A 17295-nucleotide genomic window follows, 5' to 3' on the forward strand; every position below is an offset into this window, starting at 1 on the left:
AATGATGTCTGATCTGAATCTCCCGTCTCTCAGCCCCTTTCCTCCAGTCGTCCCTGTAGACTCAGTAGAAGTGTCTGGCCCTCACCTCACTACAGCCTCCTCTGTTTCTGTGATCAGCCTGGAGGACAAGGAGGGGAAAAAAGACGCAGGAACGTAGGTGGGTAGGTCTCCCCTAGGTTGTTTCTCTGAGGAGAAAAAACCAAAAATGTGATGATTAATCGTTTCCGGTAGATGACTCCCAAAATACAGAGGTGCCAGCAATACAGATATACCAGAAGAGAAGATTCCACGGAGATCCTTGGAGCTCCTTCCAGTGCCTAAAGGGGCTCCAGGAGCTGGAGAGGGACATGGGACAAAGGCCCGGAGTGACAGGACAAGGGGAACGGCTTCACACTGACAGATGGGATACTGGGGATAAATTCCTCCCTGTGAGGATGGGCAGGCCCTGGCACAGGTTGCCCAGAGAAGCTGTGGCTGCCCCATCCCTGCAAGTGTCCAAGGCCAGGTTGGACGGGGCTTGGAGCAACCTGGGATAGTGGGAGGTGTCCCTGCCCATGGCAGGGACTTGGTACTGGATGATCTCTAAGGTCCCTTCCAACACAAACCATTCCATGATTCTGTGGTTCAGGGGTGGAATATCAAAATAAGTTCATTAACAACACATTTCCCTGCTCTTAACCCCCTTGAGGAACTGCCTCCTCCTTGGGGTCTCGTTTCTTGGCTCCTTCAAACTCCACCGCCCGTGAGATTTTGTGAGCTCAAATACAGCAACAACGGACAAAAAAGTGTGGGGGAATGGGGAGAGATAAGTGACTCCCAGATATCCTGAGAAGCAATAGAGTAGTGGGTTTAATTTTGAGTCTGAGAGAAAATAAACAATTTATAAGCATCTCGAAGGCAAAAAAAGAAGGTGAATGCTGGCCGGTATGGCTTTGTTGTGAATGAATTGAGCCAATCTAATTTCCTCTTTTCTGGCGGCATAACAAGGATTGCAGATAAGGGCGAAGCAGTGTATGTCATATATCTTGATTTTTAGTAGAGCTTCTGACACTGGCTTGCAAGATACTCTAATAACAAACTGGGAAACAGGTCTAGGTGATACCACTCTGAAGGAGCTGCAAAACAGGTTGAGGGAAAAAGTACTTGATATCAGTGCTTGGACCTGTACATTAGTCATCCGTGATGAAATAATGCAATTACTGCATTTGGAGATGAGATCAGGTTCAGAATAAACACAGTGGCAGAGCTAGTATTCAAAGTAGGAGCTCTGTGGAAAAATGGGATGTGGTTCAGCAGCAGGTGCATTTCAACACCCCCAGCTTTAGAGGCAGACTGGGAACAGGGAAGTTGGCTGTGCTGCAGGAAAGGATGGAGGGCCCATGGGTCAAAAGCTGAACAGGAATCCAAAATCTCTCGTTGCAGAAGAGGCAAGCACCGTGGTCCATGTAAGTAAGAAAATACAAGTACTAAACACAGGAGTCCTGCTCTGCTGAGCTGAGTTAGAAGGGTAAGGCCAGTCCTGGGCTGTGCACCAGAGAAACAGGGATAATTTGGAGAAAAAGGTGCCAATAATGATCAGAGTCTTTGAAGACATGACTTCTGCTGAGCCTGTTGAGAGGAGAGAGGACTGGGGGAGGATGTGCACAGTCTTCAAATAGCTGAAAGGCTGCAGCTCTGAGGAAAGGAACGATTTGTCCTCTGATGTCTACGGGGGTAGGGCGAGAAGTCATAAGCTGAGATAACAGCGAGGCAGATCTGGGCTACAGGGGGAAAAAAATCCTCGGTGATTCCTTTGAAGGAGTCAAGCCCTGTGTTAGGAACTGACCTGGCAGGACGTGGGGCTGCTCCTGCGGGGTTTTTAGGAGCGGATCCGAACTATTTGTTGGAATGGCAGCACACGAGGCCTCGCGTCGAGGAAGGAGGCGAGGTGGGGGTCTCTGCGGTCCTGTGGCCGTGAGATGTGTAATCATTGCAGCCCTTATTGGCTTAACAACCAAACCAGATCAGCTGCCCGGATTAAAGACACGCAACTGGGCCGAGGGAAAATTACGTAACGGGAGCGGGATTGCGTTTTAAGTACGGTTTTATGTGTTTACAAAAGGGTTTTCACCAGATGGAGGGAAAGTATCTAAACGAGGAACTCTGCAGGGCTCTGAGGCATTAAAAGCTAAGACCCTGTCTCCAGTGGAGCCTTTCCAAAGAACTTTCCACCGCTGCTCCTGCTGCAGAGCTGATTCAATTACGCTGTGCTTAATCCAGGAGGGATGTTGATGTTTTTGAGATTAAAGCCTGGCAAGCAAGTGAAAGTGATTTCAATGCAATGTGACCTTAAGGTATATATGAAAAAGATTTGACCTGGGACGCCCTCGTGCAGCAAAAGAGTAACAGCTAGCCAAAAGGAGATCTTTTGGAAGCAGGCTGTCACAGACACATATAGGTGATTGCTGATGAAAAGTCTTGCTTTCTGAGAGGCATTCTGGATGTGCCTTGTTAGTCCCAGTGTGTGAAAATACAGCAGTTTTTAGCACAGTGTCATATCATGCTAATGTTTAAAAGGGAGAGGCAACAAATGTAAGCAGCCACAGGAGGTGCTTCTGCCTCCCAGCTCGTTTGAATTCACTCTTTCTGGGCTCTCTCCCCTCCTGTTGCAGCACCCTGTAGTGTCTCACATCTTAATTTTGAGCTTCAGCCCTGAACACAGCGTTCTGCTTTCTCACTGGGAACAAATGTGGGTTTCCCTGTACAATAAGCTTTAATAAGACTATTAGTAAAGGCTATTGATGAGAGGAATTATTTGCAGGAGACAGCCCAGGTCACACCTTCTACCCTTGACTTGAAAAATCCCAAACCTGTGTTAACACAGATCCTTCACATAGTGTTGGATGTCTCCCATCATTCCAGATGCATTAGCAAGGGATTATTTGGGGTCTGACACACAGATAATTCTTTTATCTGCAGATCATTTCACACTTCTTCTGTCTTCTAATCTTCTTCACATGTCTGATACCTCAAGCCTGGTTTTCAGTCTGTACTCTACATCTGTGCTGACCATTAGCTGGTCCAGCAGTACCTACAGGGCCTTGTGGGATGTCTCTGTTCCCTTTTGCATGAGTCAGTTGGTGTTGAGAACACACCTGTGCTTTCCTCATCTCCATCCCACACCCTTTTCTGCTCTAATAAATTCATGGCAGGTGGATCCAAACATGCGAGTTCCAGCTTTGCTGCCTGTTCCTGATGCTCTGCCACACAGGAAGAGGATGGAGGCCCTTGGATGACCCTGAAGGATTGCAGTTAAAAGGTATTTTATAAATTCATGTCTGTGCACATGTTGGAGACTGTGTTTGAGGACAGGAAGTGGCTGCAAAGAAGGCAGAGGAGAAGAATCCTTTTTAAAGAATGGTGCCCACTTCCAGGTGACTGTCTTTGAAGCTGCATCCAAGCCTACATGCCTAGAGATGCTGTCAGTGTAAACTGAATGTGTGCTTCCTGCAGTATGTTTTTTTGGAGAGGCAAAATGCCCCTGGTGTGCACAAGGTGCCATTGTGTGATCACAGAACACCTCAGGCTGGAAGGGACCCGTAAGAATCTTTAAATCCAACTCCCAAGTGAGGAAACACTGAGCTAGGGCAGGGAATACCTACAGACTCCTCACTTACAGTTTGTTCTGCATCTTTCCCAGTTGCTCCTGCATGCACTGGTTGGAGGTTGCAAGAATAATTCTTGTGCAGAATTTTTGGGCTCCCTGTGGTGTTTCTGTTTGGAGTCTGGCCCTATTTCCAGCTCCTTCAACTGAAGAGGAGCAGAAGGATAATTGATGTGATAATTATGAGGATCAAAAATAGGAAGATGGTATCTACTCTAAGATTTTGAAGCTTCTCATGCTCCAGACTTCAGTTGCAGCTGAAAAATAAAAGGCAAATTGTGCTGCTGCTGACAGTACACTTGGAAAATTCTCCTTTGTGGGTGTAGATCAGCTGCTGGTACCAGTGGCTTGTTCCTGCTCTGCTCAGGCACCATAAAGATCCTGATGGATGAGTTCTGCACGGGGTGCAAAGTGCTGAAGTTCCCTCGTGCTCCAGCGGGTTCAGAGTGTCCTGTGTGCAGCTTTTCTGCCTAGTCTGGGTTTCCTTGAATTACAGCATTCCCTTTGGGATGTGTTTGTTGTTAAAGGAAAATGTTCCTTTTCAGGTATCTGTGCTGAATGTGAAAGCTCAAGTGCAGGAAAGAGTTTCATAGCTGCTCTGTTGGAATAATCTTCCTAATATATATTTTTACGTGTTTTTCTTACCCTGGGGTTTCATAATGGTGGGGTTTTCCCCCCCCTCTTCCTTTCAGGGTTAACTGCTCAGCCTATTCCATCTTGACTTACAGGTCTCTTACTGCAATTTAATAGTTGTTCTGAATTTTTTCCAGGTGCAAGTAATGATCCTGCTCCTGACACAGATCTTTTGCCACACAGGAAGGCTGTGAGGAAGGTATGAAACAGATTGGGAGCACAGCTATTTATACAGCTCATGGAAAGCTGCATATGTAGATTCGAAATCTGTGTGTCACCTTCTGGGGAATTTTGCCATATCTTTAATTTTTCTGTGTATCATAAGCTGCCTTTCTGAAGAATGGATCCAGAGTTCACTGAAATCAATTTGAATAAGCCCAGCTGATTTGGACAACTCTAGGTTGGACCATAAAGCAGGGGGTGGGATGCTCGTTCTTTTACCACTGGACTAGTCAAAGGTGTTATTAAGTTAATCACATGTTATTAAGTCAATAGTTTTGGTTCTAACAACGCTTCAGGCTTTTATTTCTGCCCTTCGGTGGAAAGAAGGTGGCTGAGGTGTAGGTGGAGGGTGAAGACATTGTCTGGACACAGAGCAACAGAAAGCACAAAGGTGGCAGAAGGCTCAGCCTGGGTCTGGGAGGAGATGCTGTGCACTAAACCCGCGGCTCGCTGTGATATTTCGGAAGTGCCAGTTGTCAGCACAGTGCCAAAGGAGCAATCTGCTCGGTGCTGGCAGCTTCTCTCCCCTCTGTGCCAATTCTGAATGCCATTGACTAGCTGGAGAGGGAACCCAGCCTACTCTTTGTTGGAGGGCTGAGAGGTGTGAGGAGTGGAGTTGTGTAATAAGGGAAAGAAAGGACAAATCGAGAGGAAATGGAGGAATTCCTCAGGGTGCCATCTGGGATGCAGATTACCAGGGAGGCAGAGGGAAAGTGAATTTCTTCTTTTGTGGATTAATTTCTGCCGGGCTGCAATCCGTGAGCTAACGTGCATCCTGCTTTCCAGGATCACAAAAAAGCAAGTGCTGACATCTGTTATTAACACTGTGCTTTCAAATCGGCACCGGAGAGAAATAATGGGATATATAGCTTAAGGTTTCCAGCTGCCAGCAGAAAGGGCAGAAAGGTGGGGAGGTGACTTGCATCAGCCACAGCTTGCTTTGCTCTCTCATCAGCTGCTCAGTGCTCACTGATGATTTCCTTGTGCTCATTAGTACAGTGTTGGAGGTCAGGCCCCAGCTTTCATTTAATAGTAAACAAACTGATTTTAGAGGGCAGAAATCAGTCTTAGAGACCCAGAATGTCTTATCTGCTCCTTTCTTCCGTCAGGCTCTCAAGGAGGTGATTTGTGCATCAGTTTGCTGGGTAGTTTGTTTTTCCTCCATAAAACTGTGCACTGTTAAGCCAAATGGGATTCATCCCCACTGGATCTGCATTATAGAGCATTAAGGCCCGTGTGTTTACTCACAGGCTAAGTGAGAGCTAAAATAATGATACACCTCTGAGGCAGAAACAGACCCTGTTGTTTACGAGGACCTTGAGCCTGAGTCTGCTTTATTCTGAATTTCTGTGTGGATTTGAGTTTGCCCACCAATATTATTTATTTCCAAGCTCTGCTGCAGCAGCAGCAGCTGGCTTTAGACCTGACTGAAGCTGTGTTTGATTGCATCCTCAACAAACACAGCCTCTGCTCCACACTTTACAATAGGGATGTGTCTTTTTATCTCGTGGAAAAGAGGAGCCCAACAGCTCATTTAGTGCTTACTGTTTACTGATATGAATCACTGGAGGACTGTTGTTGTTGCTGCTGTAAAAATAATAATGATGAAAGAAAAAAAAACCCCAATCTGTGGAAGGAGAACTAAAAAGGCTTTAATAGAAAAATTGCATTCTAGTAACACAAGCTGCTCTTCAGCAGAACAACATCATGTAAATGTGCCATTGTGTTTCAGAATGCTGCACAAGCCCAGTGCTGTGTGGGTTTTATATAACAAATTAGCTTTAAACTCCCAATTTAGTCTGCAGATAGCAGTTCACCTGCTTGAAGTGTATCCTTTTATTATCGGTCAATTGGAAGGGAATGTCTTGGTTGTATTTTTTTTTATCCTGTCAGAATAAAAGCCGCATTTTACGACTCAGTTTTTATAACCAATGCCCCATAATCGCAGCTGAGAGATGGTTCTTGGATTTATCAGTCCCTTCCAGAAGTTACGCTCTCCTCCTCGGAAATGTTATCATGGGTGGTCTTTATGGGAAAAGCGCTGCGGAGGGTAATGGTGAATGTTAAAGCAGCTTCATAAATCTGGGCACAAAATGAAGTGGCAGGTATGTTATTTCATGCTGCAATCTGGAATGCAAGGAGGCTGAACATTTCACTGAAATGGAGCTCGCTGTGGGCTACAGGCTGTGGAAGAAATCTGAGCACCATGGAAACAAGTCATAAAACCCGAGTTTCAGTGGGGGCACAATTGTACTCTGTCCATTTTGTGATGGGTTTTTCCTCATCAGTGTCTTAACTCTTCCACCAAATCTGCAAAAAGTCTTCTCATAAGCCTTGCTTAGGAGCAAAGCTGGGCCAGGATGGTGCTTTTTTAAAAGACCCTGCTGTCAGTGTAATATCTCCAAAGACTGAGCTCTTCATTTTCCATAGAGTTATCAGACCTGCTTTATAGACCACTGTTATATTTATCCATGGTTGGCCTAATGCTGCACTGCTAACCCACAGTTAAGATTTAACGTTAAACCACACGCACAGGAGCTCTCAGGTTGCTGTTGCATAAATAGTTCTGTTTTCTCTGGGCATGGACTCTGAGTTCACCAGGCCTTCTCCATGACCTCTGCCTGCTCCTGGAGTTTTCCCGAGTGCTTGCTGCCCTCCAGGTCAGTCTGCACTTCTTCCAGCTCTCTCTGAGGTGGGCAGAGGCAGCACTTACTGCTCCTGCAGCTCCTCGTGCTGGCAAACATCCCCATCCCTTTGGATCCGAAGGTCCTGAGAGCAGATGAAAGATTAATGTAAATAACGAAGGGAGAGGAAGCTGAAAGTTGTAGGAGGTCTCTCTGCAAAGCTGCTCTTTAAGGTGATGCCAGATTATTATTTTTTTTTTTTTTATAAAAGCAAAGCCCAAATCCAAACCCCAGGAGAACCCCAGCTCTGGGTCTCAGTATCATGTTTGCCTGTCCTTGCAGCCACGCTGACTTTTAGAGGCTGATGTCACTGAGGACAAGTCAGGTTTGAGTGTGTGTATATATATGTATATACACGTGTGCAGAGAGAAGGAATAGTTGTTGTTAGTCTTTAAGTTACTAAAATGGGATTTTTGGCAGCAGTTGTATTTGTTCCAACAAAGAGACAGCCTTTTACTAATTTACTTCATTTTATTTCAGCAATGAGGAGCTGAAGGAAGCTCCTTAGTTTTATATCTGTTAGTTTCTAATCCGTTTCCTGGCTAATCCTGTTCAAACAGCAGTCACAACTTCTCTTTGAACACAGATCTTTTTTGGTTAATTACATATGAATAATTCCTTAGATTTGTAGTTTATCAAAAGCTGATAATAATGCTTCTCTTGTATAAGGTTTCTTGGAACCAGTGCAGATTGAAATTGGTGTGAGTGGGAGAACCAGGGCTTTCAAGTATAAATTCTCAGTGTGTTCAAGATGTCTGTCTAAACACAAGTACATAATCTACTGCTTTGTTGCTCAAGCATAAAACAGAGCTGGTGTGCTTTTCCATCCAGGACCTGCTTCCGCCCTCTCCAGTTTACCTGGACATGACAAGCTCACTGTTGTTCCTGCTGGCATGATCCAGCTGCATTTCCATTCTGGTCAGGTCAGTGTCCATCATCTTCAGCCGGAGAGCTTCAGCATTCCCCTTCCCTTCAATCCCCAGACTCGCCTGCAGAGACTCAATTGCATGCTGGTGATTATTTCTGTGGGGTCCAGCGAAGCATATGGTGCAGCAGTCTGTTATCTTGAGTCTGATCCAGCCCTTGTATCAAATTATTGCCCACCAAGTAATAAAAATACGGTAACTTTTCAAACCTGTTAAAGCTGAGATACCAGCATTTCACACCCAGCCCTTCATGAATACCTTCTTTTAAAGCAGGGCTGGAGAGCTTTCAAGAGGTCATCTTAAAAATGTGCTGCCTAAAACCTGGATCATCTCCTGCTAAAAACCAGACCCACTTGACGATGTGTGACCAGACTGCACTTAACTTGCAGTAAGGGAGAATCTACAGCCCCCAGACAATCTGGTCCAAGGAGTAATTCCCCTTAATGATTTTGAAAACTTTCCTAATGTCTAACTTAAAGCCTCCATGCTGCAGCCTTATTATGTACATGATGTAATTATGCTGTACATAATTATATGTACCCAGTCCCTCCAGCTGTACGTAAAAAATCCATCTGTTGGAATGTGGGCAGCAGGCACCAGGCTGGAGGGCACCTCTCACATCTACAGCATTGGTACCTCCTGGGAAGACTCTGCTTCCTCCAGTGCCACCTGCAGTTCATCCTTCTCAGTCTCCAGCCTCACCTTTTCCTGAATGCTCTTCCCTCCCTCCCCCAGCTGATTGATTAGATCCTTAATTTCCTCTAGGGAAGAAGACGGATATTTCATGTGATAGGTTTATTTCAGGACTATGAACTTTCCCAGACAGGTCCTTTGACTGGAAATAGCATGGAATGGGTTCAGTCACTTTTTATCAGCTGCCCTTTTCGTTCATTGCTGAATTTTATCCTGGATTTCTGAATGAGCCCCGTTAGCTGCATGTGCTCATGGAGGTGGAAGAATGAAGCCCATTAAATCAAGAGATTTTTTTCCCAGTTTTTATCCAGCTTTCCCTGCTCCCCCTTTCAGATGGTTGCTCTCACAAAATGGGAACAGGACACCACATCACAGTGGGGCTCTCTGCCAGCTGATGGAGGCTGGAGCAAAGGGTGAGAGCCCAGAAAACACTGGGTCTGTTCCAGAGTGTCCATCACCGAGAGTTTCCTCTTGGCCACAAGGACAACAGATTGTAGCATCTTCTAAATATTTACATCTTCCAGCCTCCTGGAAGAGAGAAATTTTTTGTAATTTACAGAAGTGCTTTTTAGAAAAAAAAAGGAAAAAAAAAAAAGGAGCCAAAGGAGTTGGTCTTCCAGTACAGCCAGTGGGGAGAAGGGATGCAGAGAGGGAGGCTGAGAGGAATTTGACTGACTTGCTCTGAACTGAATGCTGGAGATGCTGGATCCTCTCCAGTGAGGTTAAAGGGAATGTCCTCTTCTCAGGGTAAAGCTGGCTGTTGTCAGTAGCCCCCTAAGTGAATTGCTCAGAGTCAGAGGATTCTGGTAGCCAGAACTGGCACTGCAGCCTCTCTCTTGTTGCACCAAATGAACATCGCCAGAGACTGAAAGCACTGCAAGGAATGAGGAAAGTGGAGTTGGTGCTGGAAAACACCACAGAGATCATTCACTAGGAATCAAGAGGCTTGTGATATGCAGAATTTTTTAACATCAAACCAATACTTAAGCTGAAGAGCCTTGTTCTTCTCCCTCCCAGATTCCAAGGACTCTTCATAGGCAGCCTTAAGCTCAAACTTCTCAGTTGTGTCCATTCCTTCTGGGAATTCACTCCACCTCTGGGCACTTTTTGTTGCCATCCTGCAGGCATCTTACCAAAGGCTCTGTGCTCCTTGTCCAGAGCAGCACAAGCAGCAATGGCCTGGAAAAAGAAAGCCAAGCATTCACTGGACACAAGTTTTCTTTCACACTTCACTTCTCTTCGTGTCCTGCCAGCCAGTCACAGTTAAATTGGCAGCCGCTCTAATGACTGGCAGAGTTTCTCTTGGTCCCCCTGAATGGGTGATTAAAATGTTTACGAGGCTTTCTCTCCTCACCATTAGGAATTTAACAAGATCACCCAGTTCCCAGCAGTGTGATAGTCCTCCTTGCTCCTGTGGTTATAACGATGCTGCTGTGGAGCAAATGTTTTCCACTTCAGATGTTCCTCGTGCAGATGTGCTGTTGGTAATTGCCTGGGTTGATCAGTGTGACTCTTCCTATTTCAAAGCAGATTCAGTTACAAACAAGATGTTATTCGAGACTATTTTAGACTGTGTCTAACTGCTTGTCATGAAGGGGAAGAATAAAGGTACATTTTTCTTTCCTAGGAGCTTTTAATCACAAATGTTCTGCATATCCCTATGATCCACACATGCATTCAGATACCATGGTGACAAGCACACCACAGGAACCATAGAATAAAGAGCTGCTTCATTAAAGAAAAGGATGGTGAAACAGATTTTTTTTCAGCCCAGTAATGTAATGCTGTATGTGGGATTTTCGGCTCTTGGGATCTGTTCTAAAGCCGACTGCAGTCATTGGCAGGTACCCAAGGACTTCAGTGGATTTGGAGCAGCCTTTGTGCCTATTTTAAGTAACATTTTTATTCAAATACCCCACAGTTGCACTACTATTCATGCTCTTACACTAACACTAGCAGGAGTAGAAATACTAATTTAATGAAGGAGCGTTTGTCGGTGGTGTTTAAACTGTGTGTTGTTTAGATCTGCTTTGAGTGTGGTAGTTAATAACCAGTGGCCAACCCACCAGTCCTGCAACACTGAAAAGTTCAAAGCAGGATATCATTATCCTTTAAAAGGAGATGATATACCTTGCCTTGCAGTAAAGGAGGGCTTTTGCTTTAGCTCTACTCTTGTTTCTGGAAGTCAGCTAATGAGCTTATGAGAAGCATGCTGTGTGCTCCCAGGAATTAGCTGTGGCTCTCATCTGGGTTTGCTCTTGATGTGGTAAATCTCAGCCTTGCTTCTCATGGCCATACAGATTACTTGACATTTAATAGAGAGATCTTAAAATATTAAGAAATAAGGGGCCGGTCCAAAGCCGACCTGAGTTGACAGAAAGACTCCCAAGGCCTCCAGTGCCACGTCTTAGATCTTGGTGGTCTGGCTTGTGCTGGATGCACTCTGGGATAGCTGAATTTCTCGCCTCTCCAGGTCAGCAATGAGGTTCATCACTGTGGTCTGAGGCCTCTGCTCAATCTTCCCCATGTTGGCAGTCCAGGCTTGGACTGATTCCGCTGTCTCTGCTTCTGGAGCCTCACAGCCAACTTTGTCCTGAGGGAAGGAGGGCAGAAGTACCCTGGGGAGTTGCTCATGGAGGGAGGGGTGGTAGAATTGGCATCCCTCATCTCCTAGAGCCCCATCACTGTTCTCACCAGGGAGAAGGTGGAATCCTGGCAGTAGCCTCAGAAAAGAGACTGTAAAGAGCTATGGTGCTTTATCCTTAGGAAATTCCAGTGGCTTTTGTAGGGCTGCTGAAGAGTAAAGTCCTGTTGAAATAAAGAAAGATTACACAAATTCAAGCCTTTATCAGAAGGGTTTGTTTTCTGTTGTCAGTGTACAAGTGTTAGGTCTCAATAGTCTCTGTTTGTTATTGCAAGTATTATTTTCTTTCTCTTGGCTGGAGCCCTTTGCTTTCTCTCTCTCTTCCCAAATTGTATCCTAACAGATCACATCCATAAACTGTGACTCAGCAGCCAAACTAAATAATGAGACTTCCCTAAGTCCCAAACTCCCTGAAAGCTGAGGGTTCACTTGGTTCCCTCCAGCTCTTTGGTTCCTTCAGTGGCATCAGCCCTGGATTTACTCCTCCAGATTGTGACTTCAGCACTGAGTTTAGAGACCAGGCACTGCTGCTCAGCTTTGCTTTTCTCCTCTTCCTCAAGCTACTCTTTCACTGGATCCGAATCATGCTTGCTTTTGGCAGGGCTCACTCAGCAGCTGTGCAGGACTCGAGGAGGCACAGCCACTGCTGCGGATCTGTCCTGTTGGAGCTGTGACTACACCGACCTGGCTGCCCAGAACCATCGAGCTCCACTTGAACAGCTCAGTTCTGGGCCATCTAGAAACATCTCAGCCTTCAAAATCTCTCCCTGTTCAGGAGCCAAGAGGTTTTTTCCCACTACCTGTTTTCTGCTGTAGTGCAGTGATTTGAAATGAGCTCATACAACTGGAAGCAGAACTTGGCTTGTCATCATCTCTGTTTTCTCTCAGTGTTTCAAAGAATTATGACAGTAAACCCATTTGGTGATTGTTCTAAACACAGAATCCTTGCCAGACTGGTGATATACAGGTGCAGCACTAGAATTGCTCTTTGGAGATAAGCAGAAATTTCCAAGACACAGGTGTCAGACGGAGAGATGAAATACTGGTATATTTTTGAGCCAAACTTATGTGATTTGTACAAATGAACTGCTGCAAGATCCACTGACTGGACAGTGGGCTGAGCATCAGGAGGTGTGTGTGTTCTGCTCTTTGCTGACTCATGGGAGACTCCATATCTTGTTTTCGTATCCACACAGGGCAAATATCCCCTACACCCCCTCCAAGATCAGCTGGTGACAATCCCAGAGAGTGATTTGGATGAGGAATTTTTCCTTTGTGAGAGGTAGCACAGAAGATTTGTTACTCTGAGGTGGACACTATGCAAAAGAGCAGGCAGTGCATGTCCCATGAGAGCAGCAGCCTCTGCAGGCTGTTGGTGCTCCCCAGCACCTTGGGCTCCTCATTCAGCAGCCTCCTGCTTGCAAGGAGAGAGGAATCTTTCTGTGGACAGTCTGGTTGAGCCTGCTCTGAGCTTCCTCGTGCTCCCAACTCAGCTGGGAGAGCTGCAGGAAAACCACATAAAGGATCAGGACAGGAACTAATTCAATCTGACTGGAGAGAAAAAGAGGAGAAGGACTGGGCAGAGAGGAGACAAGGGCAGGGCTGCCAGAGCTGGAAGAAACTTAGGGGAAGATGAGGATCCAAGGGAGGTAACACTGCACAAAGCTGTCAAGGAATTCACCTGGGAGCCTGATGGCTTTATTTTCAGCTTGGCTCTCCTCCCCCGCAGCCGGCTGGGCTTTGGCTCAGCCAGGTTATCTTCCAGCTCGTGAACACGAGCACTGGAGTTCAGCTGGAAGGGGAGGTCAGTCAGATGATGCTGAGTAAGGCATCAAGGGCCAAAATACCCTGCCTCTCTTGCAGACTCAGTTTGCTGCAGTTGGTGACTGCAATGGGGTGACTGGAACAGCCCGGGGGAGTGGGGAGTGTCCTGACCTTTGCCAGGGGGAGGGAGGCTGTTCCATCAGCTGGGACAGGCAGGGTTCAGCACCAGCTGCCAACAGCTGCTTCCTGGCATCCTCAGCTCCCTCTGCAGAGAGCTGGATCCTGCCTTGTGCTCGTGGCTTCCCCCTGGCTGCTGGAATTCCCTGCTGGCCTCTCCCCCTGGATTTCTGCACAGACTCCACTCTTGCACTGAGCTCATCCCCCTCTGCCTTCATGACCTGTTTGTCCAGCTTTGCTTTCACTCTGGGGCTTCTCCCTGAGCTCTGCCATCTCAGCCACGGCAGCCTCGTGCTTCCCATGGCCCTGCTGTGCCTTAACTGCCACTGCTGCTTTCTGGGCCTTCACTTCTGCCTTCCCACCTGGGCAAGGTGTCTTAACAACACAGACCTATCCCCTGGTATGGCTGAGGATTGATTAGCTGGCATTTCTAGAGTGAATTGAAATGGGAATGTTCCTTGTTGCTGATGCCATCAATCTGTACCAGTGATCAGAGTGTGTTCAGAGCATTCTATCAAAATGCAACATCAACTTCCAGGTCTTCTCCCAGCTCTTCAGGTGTACAAGGCCTGGAGTGCACACACGAGCACAGCAGTGTCTGTGAGCAAGAGATGGGAGAGAAATCCGTGGAAACACGAACAAGAATCTTAATTTCTTCACTCCCTTTTCTGTGTGTTTATCAGCTCCACTGGATCTTCTTTCCTGGAAGAGATCTACAGCTGGGAATACTGAGCCAACAAAGCAGGAAAGACCTGGCCAGGTGTCTCAGCAGGCACTGATGTTATCTGCAGCATGGTTGGCTTCCTGTGTCGTGTTGGAATTTGGCCTTCAGGAATGTAATCAAGCTGATTTGGCTACTTGAGGGAAATAGAGGCTTGTTCATGGAAATAGCTGCAATCTAGGTCTGTGGGTCATGTTTTTGTAGAAATGCTGAGTGTTTGGTTAAATATTTAAATACTGAAATATGTTGGCTGAAACAAATATTTGAATTCCTGATGGTAACACTGCGCATCCTGTGAACTGTGGCCTCATTTCTGGTTTGATTTACCACCTTTCCTTCCAGAGTGAGAGGGAGAGTGCCTGGCAGGACAGAAATGTCCACGGAAAGGTTTGTCAGACATTTTGCTGACTGCCTGCAAGCAGAAGAGCAGGTTCCTGCAGCAGATCACCTCTCCCCTGGCCGTGGCAGCAGGGCAGGAGATCTGCAGGGAGCACAACATTCCATAGACTTGAAAGGAAGTGGAGTTTCCAGTGAGTGGATAATACACAAAACAAGCTGGATCTCAGAGCTGGCTGAACTGTCCATTCACTGGAAGCTACAAGGCAAATGTTTCCAAGCCCAGGGGTCCCACAAGCTCATAGAGAAGTCAGAATCTGCTGTAGAAAAAACATCAGCCTCTACCTGGGGAAAAATAAAAACCAGATCTCAGCTGGTTCTGGTTTTTTTAAGGGCTTAAAGAGTGATAGGCTCCAGACTCCGTTTTAACAGGGTAGGTTTAAGAGGGCTCTATTAATCTTTTATGCCAAGTCAGCCTTAGCAAAAAGCTGCCAGGGCTGGCTGCTGTGTGGTGGAGAAGGCAGGATGTTAGAGCAGATTGATTGAGCCAAATTAGCATTTTTGCTCTGCAGTGAACAGGTTAGTCTGGGCTGAGATTTACTGCCCTGCCTCTTCAGTGGGACTGGCAGGGCGCTCAAGTCCCTCTTCCCTTTGTGGAAGCTCCTCCTCACCCCATCATTAATTAATCTGCACACAAAGGCACAGCACAAAGGAAAGCTGAGCCCGTTTGCAGCTCTTAAAGGACCAAAACCGGCACTTAACTTTTCTTCTGTCACTTAAGTGTCCTGGTGGCCTTGCTCTGAAGCACAAGGAGCTTGTGCTCCTGGTGGAGAATTTGATTTAGCAGAGCTTACCAGTATTTATTAATGATTGTGCACATTGCCTTAGCTACTTAGCTCGTTAACCAGGTAAATTAGTGGTTTGGATGATATGGAGTTGGATATTTGTATTCTGGGAAGTTCATTTCCAAGGGGAGGTTTGTCAGAGCAGCGCTGGCAGACCCATCACTGAAGTAGTCAATAGTGACACTAAAATACAGATCTAATTTGTGATAATATTTTGCAATTCTAAACCAGTTTTTATCTGAGGATCAGAAGGCCTTACATAAACATGAATCATTTAAGCCTCCTAACTTCCTGGTGATTGTACACATTTTATATGTGGGTGAACGTGGAAGATGAATTACAAATATCAGACAATGAGTCAGAGAAAAGACTTAGGAAACAAAATCTTGTATTTCTGATTCTGCTTGCCTGAATTACTGAACTGTACATCTGCTTGTCATGGGGTTAATACTGAAAAGATCAGGGTATGACTGTGGATTTTCCCAGTGAATTTACTGTCAAGGGATTTGTCAGGTGTAGCTGAAGCTGTCAGAGCTGTGACGTAGCACAACTGCACCCAGTACAGTCTATCCTGGGAAATTCCATTCCAATTGACACATTAAACCATGAAAATTCCTTAGGGCATCTCCCAAGTTTGGCTCATTTCATCTCACTGAGGTTGGCAATGACAAGTCCTTTTCATTTTGCAATGCATCTTCTCTTCTTGCTCCCAGTTGTCCTCCAGGAAGTGGAAAAAAGGGGAATAAGTGTAAAAAAGATCTTAGTAACAAGCACAGAATGATAGAATCCCAGAATGGTTTGGGTTGGAAGGGACCTTAAAACTCATCTTTTTCCAACTCCCTGCCAGGGACACCTTCCACTATCCCAGGTTGCTCCAAGCCCCGTCCAGCCTGGCCATGGACACTTCCAGGGATGGAAGCAGCGGCAGCTTTGGAGTTCTTGGTCTGCTTGTTCTCTTCATCTCGTTCTCCTCACCTCATTCTCCTCACCTCATGGTTTCCCAAGGGTGTGAGAAGCACAGCACTTAGACAAGTAGACAATGGGTTGGTTTTTATTTCCCTTCCCCAGACTGGGAGAATGAGGACAGGAGAGAATAAAGAAGAAAGGAATTTCTGCCTGATGAGCTCCCTGCAAAGCCCTCTTCTCCTTTTGGCATTTGGTGGCTGAGTCACTCTGAGCAGAGGGATGTGAGTTTGAACTCTGTGGTCTGATGCCTGCAGACAGGAAAAGGTTTGTGTGGATCACACGAGCCGTTAGCGGCAGCAGGACAAAATGTCACTGGAAACTTGTGTTTCTTTGGAAGGAATCTGAGATTCAGTTAATAAATTCCGAGGCATATGAGGCATCTGTGAGTTTAACATCCTGTGGAAGTTAACACTGACTTCAGAAGGAGCAGCAGACAACCACATGGCTGCTCCAGTGCAGATTTAAAACTTCTCCAATTACATTAAATAAAAACCAGTTCAGGTGCAGGAGAGGGAGAAGGAGAAGCATTCCCCAAGGCTGGAAAAGAGTTACATGGAGGGGAGTATTTTATAAGGAGAGGCCTACCAATGTTACCATGTAAAAGTGGGTCTAATTAATACAGAATGTCAAGGAGATGCAATGCCTTTATGTAGAGGGATCCCTAAAAATTGCTGTGAAATGACTGTTACTGTGGGGTAGGAGGGTGAAGTGAAGAATTAAATCCATCCCAGGTTATATGAGATGCTGGAAGAAGAATATATGTAATAATATAAGATATATAGATATATGTAACATAAAAGAATATTGTGTTCATCCTATGAAAGGCTGCTAAAATTCCTGCCTGTCATGGCACAAACGTCCATATTTGCAAGAATGCAAGACTTGGCCTTTTTTGGGAGAGTTTCCTAGGATTCCTTTAACATACCTGTGTTGGAGTTGCTCTCCATGACTCAGATCATAATTTCTTAAAGTTAAGCATCAAAAAAAATCTGTACACAGCCAGATCCTTAAAGAAGAGTTTGCATTTTAAGAAGATGCTGC

The 17295-nt window shown here is 45.9% G+C and overlaps 1 long non-coding RNA gene across 1 annotated transcript; it reads left to right on the forward strand.

The window, feature by feature from the left end:
* Window positions 1-35: 35 nt before the first annotated feature.
* On the forward strand, window positions 36-4699 carry LOC126641166 (uncharacterized). The gene is made up of 3 exons (XR_007629210.1): window positions 36-157; window positions 3192-3298; window positions 4414-4699. It is a non-coding gene; the product is annotated as an uncharacterized LOC126641166 (long non-coding RNA).
* Window positions 4700-17295: the final 12596 nt, after the last annotated feature.

This window comes from Myiozetetes cayanensis, unplaced genomic scaffold, assembly GCF_022539395.1.
Source record: "Myiozetetes cayanensis isolate MyiCay16 unplaced genomic scaffold, myiCay2020 scf20-37, whole genome shotgun sequence".
In the NCBI taxonomy this organism is placed as follows: Eukaryota; Metazoa; Chordata; class Aves; order Passeriformes; family Tyrannidae; genus Myiozetetes; species Myiozetetes cayanensis.